We start from the raw sequence: 11,448 nt of genomic DNA, 5'->3' as shown, positions 1-11,448 counted from the left end.
AAGTCACTTATATTCTTGTGTAAATTCATGCAGCCTAAATCCATTCAAAGCCACAATGTCTTTTTTACAATGAAAGAAAGTCTAGATTAGTGTAAAAAAAAAGTCACATAATCTTGTCTAAAATCCTGTTTGAACAGCAGAATGTTTATTTTCCAGGGAGAGAAAAATTCTTACCGTGTTTCCTGAGAGGGCGCAGTTCACTTTTCCCGTTTCTTTTCTTTCAGGTGTGTTGATGAAGCCAGCGACAATTCCACGGATTCTTGTCCTTATCAGACTTTTTCAAACAGTCTTTCTCGCCATCTTCTCTCTGTGTGACGTCGGTCCATGACACAGACATGCTGCACAAATCTTCTTTTAAAAACTTGAAAGCTCGAAAAGTTTGTAATATCCACATGCTAAATTTAGCTTAAGCGTTGCAAAGTAGCCACACAGTGTCGCCGCAGCAACCAACCAGTCCTGCTTTACGACAACTGTCGTAACAGCTACGCTTTGAGTGGCATTTTTTTCCTCCGCAAAACTCCACAGATCAGTGTCCGCGGACTTATAAAACTTACACGATGTCGTAAAAAAGAGAACGCTTTGCGATAAGCATTTTAAAAACTCAGTTTATGTTCACAATTAAAGAGTACATCACTAACACTGATTGAGAGCAGGTGTCCATGGAATACACCAGAATGAGGGTGTGGTCAGAGAGAGGGAAACACCCACCACCAAGAGCCAGCAGAGACAGACAAGAGAAAAAGTGACAGACAGACCCAAAGAGGAAAAACTCCAACAAGAGAATAAACAAAACAGAAAATAACTGAAAAAACACATCAAAGCCAAGAAATAAAAGCAGACAAAACTCAATTCCTGAAAAACACTCAGCAAATGGGGCAAAGGCAGTTATTTGCTGACAGGGTAGTTTAAAACAGGCTTTTGTGTTTTTGTTAAGTCCTTAATTATCTGAATAGGTCTGACCATCAAGTAGAGTGTTGCATAAGACATGCACTCAGTGTCTGAACATGTAGTTCCCAAACATACATAAATATAAACACACATACAGCAAATGTGAACAATTCAGATTTTTTGAGGAATAAGTGACGTCATGTAAACACTAACTGTGTGATTAGTGATATTAGATGCAAGAAGGAACAATTCATCAGTGTTCAGTATTTGCACATTTTTACAGTGTCTGGAGTGTGTATATGTAATTCATTTCAATTCATAATCACCTGCTGAATAAAATGTAACGTGTCCAAATTAAAGTGTTACTAAATTACAATCATGTTGTCACAATAAGTTCTGGATTATCTCATTAATAAATACAAGTAAGCACAAGAGAAATGTCAGAGTGACTTTTACTGACGTGTTTGCCTTAAAACATCAAATAACGAAGAATTATTTAAAAAAAAATAGGTAAATTTGACAGATATTTCTTCCTCCTCTACAATAGAGAGAGAAAAATATTTTTCATCTTGGATGCACTGGAAGCATTCCTTTTCCACCTTCCATGAGTGTTTCAGTGACACGATCGGGATTTGTCTCGTTTTATTTCACCAATATTTGTATTTGTTCAGCATTTTTGCACTTGCTTCTGTGTTTATTTTATGGGATGACATGGGATTTGTATGAAAAAATTGTAATTAATGTCTCACTGTACTGAAATTCTATATGGAGATCCAAGTAGTATTTTTATTTAATTTGTATTTATTTATTTATTTATTCTTTTTTTAAACAGCAATGATTTAATTATGGTTGGATGCTTTATTTGTGGTTTGCTTTTAGATAAATTTCAATTATTAACAAAATAAACAACCAGACAAGCTTCTTCAGCCACAGACTGCTCCTTCCCAAGTGCAGGACCAACAGACTGAAAAACTCCTTTGTCCCTCAGGCCATCAGACTGTACAACTCCTCACTTGGAGACAGGAGGAGTAACAGGAAGACAGAGGATGGGAAGGAGAGGAACAGTAGTAGCCAGTAAACCAGTATTGATTAGTATGTCTGATATTTATATTTGTGTATTTATATATTTGCTTTTTTTTTTTACTTTCACTTTCGATATTCTATATGCTTCCTCAATTTCCCCAAGGGATCAATAAAGTTCTATCTAATCTAATCTAATAAAGCGAATAGCCTGTTATGAATCAGGTGACGTAGCTTCAGAGAAGGGAGCATTCATGATCCTGTCAGATGTCAGAAGCTAAGCAGTGTGGGACCTGGTTAGTACTTGGATGGGAGACCTCTTTGGAACACCAGCGGCTGTGTGTGTTTCTCCAGGTAACACTGGAGTTGCGTCAGGAAGGGCATCTGTCATAAAACCTGTGCCAAATTTCAATGCGGATCTGGTTGTATCCGCTGTGGCGACCCGAACACAAAAGGGGAGTAGCCGAATGGACAACCAACAGATCCAGTGTGGAGACAGCGCCACCTGCAGACAGTCTGTCTGCAGCAGCAATAACACGGCTTCATTTAACAGAGAGATGAGAGACGTGTGGGCAGCACGGTGGCTTAGTGGTTAGCACTGTTGCCTCACAGCGAGGCGGTCGTGGGTTCAGTTTCCGTGGCCTTTCTGTGTGGAGTTTGCATGTTCTCCCCGTGTTTGCGTGGGTTTCCTCCGGGTGCTCCGGTTTCCTCCCACATCCAAAGACATGCAGGTTAGGTGGATTGGAATCTTTCAATTGTCCGTAGGTGTGCATGTGGGTGTGTCTGTGTTTGTTTGCCTGTTTGTGGCCCTGCGACAGACTGACGTCCTGTCCTGGGTGTACCCCGCCACGCGCTCTATGGCTGCTGGGTAGAAGATGAATGAATGAATGAATGAGAGACCTGTTTTGTTTACATGTAGTAAAATGTGTACTTCAGAAAACAACCCTAATGCCACAGCAATCTGATTTTATTTTTTTCCCTTTTTAACAGAATATAGTTTTGTGCGTGTATGTGTGTGTGGGGTGGGGGGAGTTTATCCTGATCACAGTAATCCTTTACTGGGTAATCCAATTATAAAACAATGTCTTTGTTTCATACAGCTCAGGATTATGTCTTTAACTACACCATAGCAATCTATAGGATGAGCTGGAAGTAGCTGGAGTTTACAGTTTTAATAACTGGAGCTGTGATGAATTATAAAACTCACTGCAGAAATTTTGGCCAGGCAGACTGTCTATAACTCTGTCTGAGTCTTGTATACACTGAGTCGTACTACTCTGAATCAGTGCCAGTGCTGATTCTGGATTTGTTTTTTTTTTATTGGATGTCCCTCAAAGCAGAAAGTCACAGGGTGTGATTGTACAGGTGTAATTTTTAGGAACACCGTAATCATTCAAGGGATCCCCCACCCCCACCCCCAAATAATACTGTAGCTATCCAAAACAGCTTTGTGTTAGAATTTCTAAAAGGATTAAACATAAAGATGTAATTGATTCAACGAGAGATCTAAGAGTAAGTTCACAAAATGATACCCCTGCTCTGCCATGATGCTTCTAAGTAATATATAGGTGGTGTTGTCTGAAATCTTTTGTGATGAAAAACCTGAATTAATAAACTGAGGCACCAATGATAAAGTGTTAAGATAAAGCTGGACCTCACTATTCACCCTATTGACATTTCAAATCCCGCAAAACTTCGAAGAGGTCACCGATCTCAGTAACATTGAGAACTGCACTGAGACACTCTGATCGGGTTGCACTTTAACCGCTGCACGCGGACAACACCATTAACATCGCAACATAAAACTGTTTTTATACTATGCCTAAAACTCTCGTGAATATGGGTGATTCTTAGACTACGGGCACTTATGTCCTTTCATCATATTGTATGAAAAACAGAAAAAAGGGGAAATTTCACAATTTTATAGTTATCTTTACAATGAAAGTGTGTTAAGAAATTTGTTCTAGTAGTCTATGATGACTTTTTCACCTTTTTTCAGCATCATTATATGCAAATATTGCCATTTTGTGCTTGTCCCACACCCAGACTTTTGATCTTCAATGATAAAAATGAATGGTAAAGAAACGTTTTTTCTAATGTTTTAAAATATCTCTGAATAAAATATCAGTAAAATAATCAAAACATAATTGGGGTATTCAATGTCATACAACTGTTGTGATTTTTTTAAACAAAATGTAGTTGTCCCACACTATTGCCATAATTTCCACCACAACACTGTAATGTCCCTTTAAACAGTTTGTATGAAAGATTGTTTGGGTAGTTTCTATGGAGATAAACAGTGACATCAGAGCACATGTATATAGCGCCAAATCACAACAAACAGTTGCCCCAAGGCGCTTTATATTGTAAGGCAATGGTGTGGTGGAAATTACATTTACAAGGCCAATAGTGTCCGTAGTTAAATAATCACCCATATATTCTCTGGGTTTGTAGACATTGTTATTGCATTTGTTTTACGTAAACATGCGAGAATCACAGGCTGTCTCTCCGTTATTTTCAATGGGAGCTGCTGTGAGCTACGCTCGCTTCCTGATCATGTCGTTCTGGAGGAAAGTGAAGTTTGCTCTTTAACGTCTTGATTATTGTTCTTTACAACACTGTTTGTCCTCTTTGTTCCAGACTAATATATATAATTTGTCTGAAATTCGGTTTGCATTTATTAAATTCCACGCAGATTAAACGCAGAAGACACGGATTATTTGTTATACTTGTTTTAGCAAGTTTTCAGGATATCATGCAACAGTCTCTTATTAACGTGATGAAAAGTATAAAAAATTACATTTTTGTAGTATAATATTATTTACAATTATCATGTGGATTCTCTATGTTGTTTTGACTGCAGCGACTCTCTGGCACACAAGAGATTATGGGATACGTCAATAGGGCGAATGACACTTTGGGGCTATCTTAAGATGACCATATACTACATGATGCTATGATACAAATGCGCATTATGCCAGGATCATAAAGAAACGCACACTGTACTGCAGCATGTTTGGCGTAACTGCATGCGTGTGGATTCAACCCACTCTTATCTCATGGCATTTTGTGATGGCATCACGATTAATACATTTAAGTATTGGTTTGTGATACCATCACAAAATTGCCACATTTTTGTGACAGGAGCACAAATTCATTTCGTAAGGGGAGCGTGGTGATGTGGTGGGGGTTATGTAGGGGATGGGAGAGGGTTAGGCTTTGGTTAGGGTTAGGGGAAGGGGTAGGGTTAGAAATAGTAAAATAATCACAACAACAACAAAAAAACGTATCACAAAAATGTGACTCGTCTTGTGACGGGAGCATGAAAAAAGCGTGAGATGTTATTAGTGGCAGAGAAGCAACCAGGGGTGAACAGGTGTGTGTGCACACACACACACACACACACACACACACACACACACACACACACACACACACACACACACACACACACACACACACACACACACACACACACACACACACACACAGGCAGGCAACATTTGAAGTTGGTAACACAGACTTCAAGTACAGCAGTGTTATAGGTCAACTGGACTTCAATAACAAATTTCTATGAGGTGGAGCTGAATGTTTCCATTTTTGAAACCCTGAGCAGCCTAAAGAACCAAATCAAGTATGCAAGCAAGAAAGAAAGAATGTTGCACATCTTGAAAGAACCCTTCTCTGTGTACCTCCATCTCTACTTTGGACATATGTACAGTACAATTTATACATACATATAGATAGTGGTGTAATGGATTTTGCAATGGTCCTTGATCCACTAAATTGTCTCTCATAGTTCATATGCAATTGAACTGCAGATTAATTGCAAAGCTAACATAACAATGTGAAATATAAATTTGTTGTCATGGCAGATTGTTTTTAAAGTAATAACTGCATAAATGTTGATGCAGAGTTGCAATGAAATAAAAATGTGTTAATTTATTTAATCTTATATAGCGCCAAATCACAACAAAGCTGCCTCAAGGTGCTTCACATGAGTAAGGTCTTACATTACCAACCCCCAGAGAAAGCACACAGGTGAAAGTGGTAAGGAAAAACTCCCTCTGATGATATTGATGAAGAAACCTCAAGCAGTCCAGACTCAGGGGGTGACCTACTGCTTAGGGCATTCTAACAGTTACAAGGTTTTTACCAAACTTTACCAAGCTGAAGAAACAGAAAGCAGGAAATCAAAACAACATGACACAATAATAAAAGAATACGTATTTGATGAGAAACCCATGCAGGTGGCTATACCACAGGCAGAGTAAGTAAGTAAGTAAACTTTATTTATATAGCGTTTTTCACAGACAGGGGTCACAAAGCGCTTTACAAGGTAAAACAATAAAAATATACAGTAAAACACTCAGTACTAAAAGATTATTGGCCATGAAAAGCCTGTTTAAAAAGTAGAGTCTTTAGTTGCTTTTTGAACATCTCAACAGAGTCCAGGGATCACAAGGACAGAGGGAGTTCGTTCCAGAGACGAGGCGCTACGGCTTTAAAAGATCGGTCTCCTCGAGTTTTAAAGGAGGTTCGAGGAACCATCACCAGGTTATGACCTAAAGATCTGAGGCTGCGGGCTGAGGTGTAAGGCTGAATCAAGTCAGCAATGTAATCAGGAGCCTGACCATGTAGTGCTCTGAAAGTCAAAACCAAGATTTTAAAATTAATTCTGGAGGCAACAGGGAGCCAGTGCAGGGATTCCAAGATAGGCGTGATGTGGGCTCTCCTGTTGGTGCGAGTCAGAAGCCTCGCAGCAGAGTTCTGGACATACTGCAACCGATTTATCTCCTTCTTACCCAGGCAAGTGAACAGGCTGTTGCAATAGTCCAACCGCGTGGAGACAAAGGCATGGATGATTTCCTCTAATTCTTTCTGTGACACCAATTGTTTAAGTTTGGCGATATTTCGCAGTTGAAAGAAGCAATTCTTCACAAGCTTGCTTGCGTGCTGAGCAAGAGACATTCCTTCATCAAAAATAACGCCAAGGTTTCTAAGGCTTGTTTTTGCCGTTAAGCCCAAGTCACCAAGGAGGCTCCTGATAACAGGAATAGCACTGTCAGGGGCAACAATAAGTGTCTCAGTTTTTTCAGAGTTCAGTTGCAGATGGTTTCCATTAAGCCACTTCTTCACCTGTGACAGGCAGTCAAATAAAGAGTTCAATTTGTGGACTTCTGAAATCTTAAAGGAACAGTACAGTTGTAAGTCGTCCGCAAACAGGTGGTAGGAAATATCCCTGAAGTCCTGAATCAACTGGCCGAGGGGAAGGACATACAATTGAAACAGCAGTGGCCCCAAAACAGAACCTTGCGGGACACCATACTGTAAAGCAGCTGTTTTCGATAGTTTATGGCCAGCCAACACACTAAAGGTCCTCTCCTCCAAGTATGAGGCAAACCACTTCAGCACGGACCCCGACAACCCTACCAGATCGCGCAGCCGGTTGACCATAATGCTATGGTCGACGGTGTCGAAGGCTGCAGACAGGTCTAGCAGGACTAGGACCATGCAGAGGTCATCCAGGATTCCTCACCCCGTCAGTGGGCCGCAGCAATGACAATTCAAAATGGGGAGGTGATGGTCTAGTGGTTAAGGTGTTGGGCTTGAGATCAGAAGATCCTGGGTTCAAATCCCCGCCTGACTGGAAAATCACTAAGGGCCCTTGGGCAAGGTCTTTAATCCCCTATTGCTCCCGGTGTGTAGTGAGCACCTTGTATGGCAGCACCCTGACATTGGGGTGAATGTGAGGCATAATTGTAAAGCATAATTGTAAAGCAGATGGAAAAGCGCTATATAAATGCAGTCCATTTAGACTGCAGTGTGCAGAACCAGCTTCAGGCGTGGTATGTCATGCTCAGTCCAGCACCCTGTTTTTCAGTAGCGGTCCTGCTATCCGTGCCTCAGACAGAGAGAAAAAGAGCAGAATCAGTCAGCTGGAAAAACTACACCAAAGGTATAAAATATATGATTTATACCAAAGGTATCAATCAAAGCAGTTGTGAACAGGGTGTCATGTTGTTTTGCATTTTGTATCACCAGTTATTTAGCTACAAACAGCCAGAAGGTATATTTAAGATGCAAGCCTAGATTTGGTCTGTTTTGGTGAAAGAATATCCTTCTCCACTCCACTCCACTATGAAGCTACAGCCCAGTGTCATGTTTTTGTTGTTGTTGTTGTTGTTTATTTCATGCTCCAGTGACGAAATGAGTCAAATTTTCCTAACAGGTTTTTAACTCTCTATTCCTAACCCTACTCCTGCCCCCAATCCTAACCTTAAGCATAACCTAATCTTACTCTTTTCCCCACCCTAACCATAACCGCCCCCCCGCTTCACTTTTAATTTTGTGCAGCCAGCATGGAATGAATTAGAATGAATTTGTGTTGTTGTGACGAAAATGAGGCTTAGCACGTTAATTTGTATGTTCATAAATGTTTGGATAAGATTGATCCCTGCTGTTGGATTTCAAGGTCTGTAAAACGTGTGTACTTTGTAAACAAACAGGGAGCCCTGAGCACACTCGACTCCTAATAAGCTTTCAGGCAGAAAATGAGAAGTTTCACCAATGGGAATAAGTTGGAAAATATATACACACACATGTATATGTGTAACACATAACCTGACGTCCTAATAGACTGATATTATTTGTCAAGGAAATTTCTAAAGGAAATAGGGCTGGATGCAAAAAAATGGGAGAATTTGAAAAAGAAATATAAGGTTAACAGAACTAGATGCAGCCCTTAACATACATACAGGTGCTGATCATATAATTAGAATATCATGAAAAAGTTGATTTATTTCAGTAATTCCATTCAAAAAGTGAAACTTGTATAATGTATACATTCATTCCACACAGACTGATATATTTCAAGTGTTTATTTATTTTAATTACTAATTAATGAATTACTAATCAATCATTTAATGATTAATCAAACAATATTAATTATTACTATTATTGATTAATTATCATTAGTATTATTAACATTAATTAATTACTAATTAATTCATTATTAATACTATTAATTATTATTATTATTATAAATGACAAATTAATTAAATTAATTAACATGACATGATTGTGATGCATCGAAGAAATCTGCGACTTCTTCTATTTCTTTGCATTTACGCAGAAAGGCAAGACAATAAAAAGAGCAAACAGGCTACTGCAACAAGTTGCATTTCGGTTGCCATGTTAACAAACAGTGAAGACGGCAGTCTGAGACGGGCAGTTTTTTTTCCCCCCTAAGGCGGAGGGGTGTCTCAATTCATTCAGGGCTGGAGGCATACCCCTTTGCCTTACCCCTTGTTTTAAAGGGGTAGGTGTAGGGGTAGGGCCAAGGGGAAGGGGTACAAAAGAGAATTGAGACTGGGGGATATTCAGTGGTAGGTTTACCATCAGACAGCCTTGTCCACAACTACCAAAAAAGACTCGAAGCTGTCATTAATGTTAAGGGGTATGTAAACTTTTGATGAGGATCATTTGGTTCGTTTCTGTTGTCATTATGAGTTAAAAAGAGTAAACCGTTATTTAACAATAAATGGCTTCACCCAATCACTAACCATGAGTGGAATAAAGGTTTTGTGTTATCAATCATATTCTCTAAAACATGCTCCCCCCCCCCCCCCCCAAAAAAAAAAAAATTCTGCCAGGGTATGTAAACTATTGAGCACAACTGTAGATTTGCTGTTGCTGGTAATTATACACTATTGCATAGACAACTATCAGTGCTACATGTCTACTAATAAACGCCCCTAAATCCCACACACTGTAGCTTTAAGAGAAGGTAGAGATCATCATGTCGATAACTTTTAAAGAGTCCCCTTCAGATGTTAAAACCACTCCTGTATGTCAAACCTGTTAGTTTTCCACCTTTCTAGCAATATTTTTCAAGTCAAAGATCGAAGATGTGTCACATTTCCTATAAGGCTGCAGCATTTTACATTGTGCTCCCATGGAGATATGAAAGGTGGTGATTTTTGATAAATTTAGAAAGAGTCACCATGACATGAAATCTGACAGATGACTTCATACCTGACAAACACTGGTCACAGTACTTCAAAGCTGTTCCACCTGAGGGAGCCCACACGTCATTATGGATGAGTGTACAGTCGGAGCAATCACTGAGAAGGAGGCCACTGCTCTGCAGCAGGAGCCACTTCATTCTGAAATATTCATCTGTATTTTTGTCACATGAAATGAGTAATGACAACAATAGGAAGAACAGTGGGGAGGTACGTGAGGTTTTTTTGAGTGTGTAATGTAATGCAATAGCAATGCTAAAATAGTACTGCTCAACAAAGTAAAGCCAGAGTCAGACTGAATAATAAAGCCATGAGTAATGAGCCACATAAGGATTTGTCAGAAATTTCAATGATTATTCGAATAATGAGCCACGTTTATGATGTTCTTCTGAAGGAATTGCAGGAAACAGATGTAAAAAAGGAAATCACTTCGCACATCCCTTGGCGACAGGTGCATAAGAGAGGGCACATAGGCTGCTGAACAAGAAACTCTCGCACACTGCCTCACTTGCAACACAAAGGTGAATTTATTGCCTGTTGATGGCCACTGGCCGAAATGTTGCTTGATTAAATTCACCTTTGTGTTGCAAGTGAGGCAGTGTGCGAGGAAACTGTTGTAAAAAAGGCTCAGAGTGAAAAATGTAAAAAAAAGTTCTCAGAGTGGAATCTGCTCTGTTGCAGGTAGCCTGTCCTGTCTGCTTAAGGTGCCCTGACACTTGCACAACTTTGATCTGCGCACTTGCACACACATTGTCGTGATCTCCACTCACTGTGTTCCCAGCTGGACACCGCACTTTGTTCCACTGGATGCCCCTCGTTGTGTACTGGATGCTGCGTGTATAACATAATTATTTCATAGTGGATTAATCAATTTTTCTCAGAGTTGGGTATTGAAAACGCCTCTAATCGCTTCCGGAATCACAGAGAGGACTGCTCCAGCAGCAGCCTTTTTTTTTTTGTCTCTCTCTCTCTCTCTCTCTCTCTCTCTCTCTCTCTCTCTCTCTCTCTCTCTCTCTCTCTCTCTCTCTCTCTCTCTCACGTACTGAATGAGGTGGAGAATGCATTTGGAACTGCCTAAAAAGGTCATTATTTGTAATGTTTATATAGTAATAGCTTGGTAAAACAGTTGCGTGTTCATTCGTTCTTGTGAGCAGCAAAGTATATGTTTATGATAGATTTAACATCTCATTATAATCATTCAGATGAGCTGCACTCTGATGTGGTGCGCCGACGCAATCACACACAGTGTTTTTAATTGTTTGCGTAATGTTCATGTAATTAATGTGTGATGGAGATTTTAAAAATTTCTAAATTTTCTTTTGGCACTTACACGAAGCTGTGCACAGTTTACAATGGTTTACAATGAGTTTGAGATGAGTTTACTCTTGTGCACGGCAGAGTGCGTGCAAGTGTGCGGATCAAAGTCATGCAAGTGTCAGGGCACCTTTAGCCGCCAAGTACTCGGATAATGGGCTTTTAACAGCCTCCTACTCACCACTAACATCCTTCTAAT

This window comes from Thalassophryne amazonica, chromosome 14, assembly GCF_902500255.1.
Source record: "Thalassophryne amazonica chromosome 14, fThaAma1.1, whole genome shotgun sequence".
Taxonomy (NCBI): domain Eukaryota; kingdom Metazoa; phylum Chordata; class Actinopteri; order Batrachoidiformes; family Batrachoididae; genus Thalassophryne; species Thalassophryne amazonica.
The sequence above is the reverse complement of the archived record's forward strand: the minus strand, read 5'-3'. Positions refer to the sequence as shown.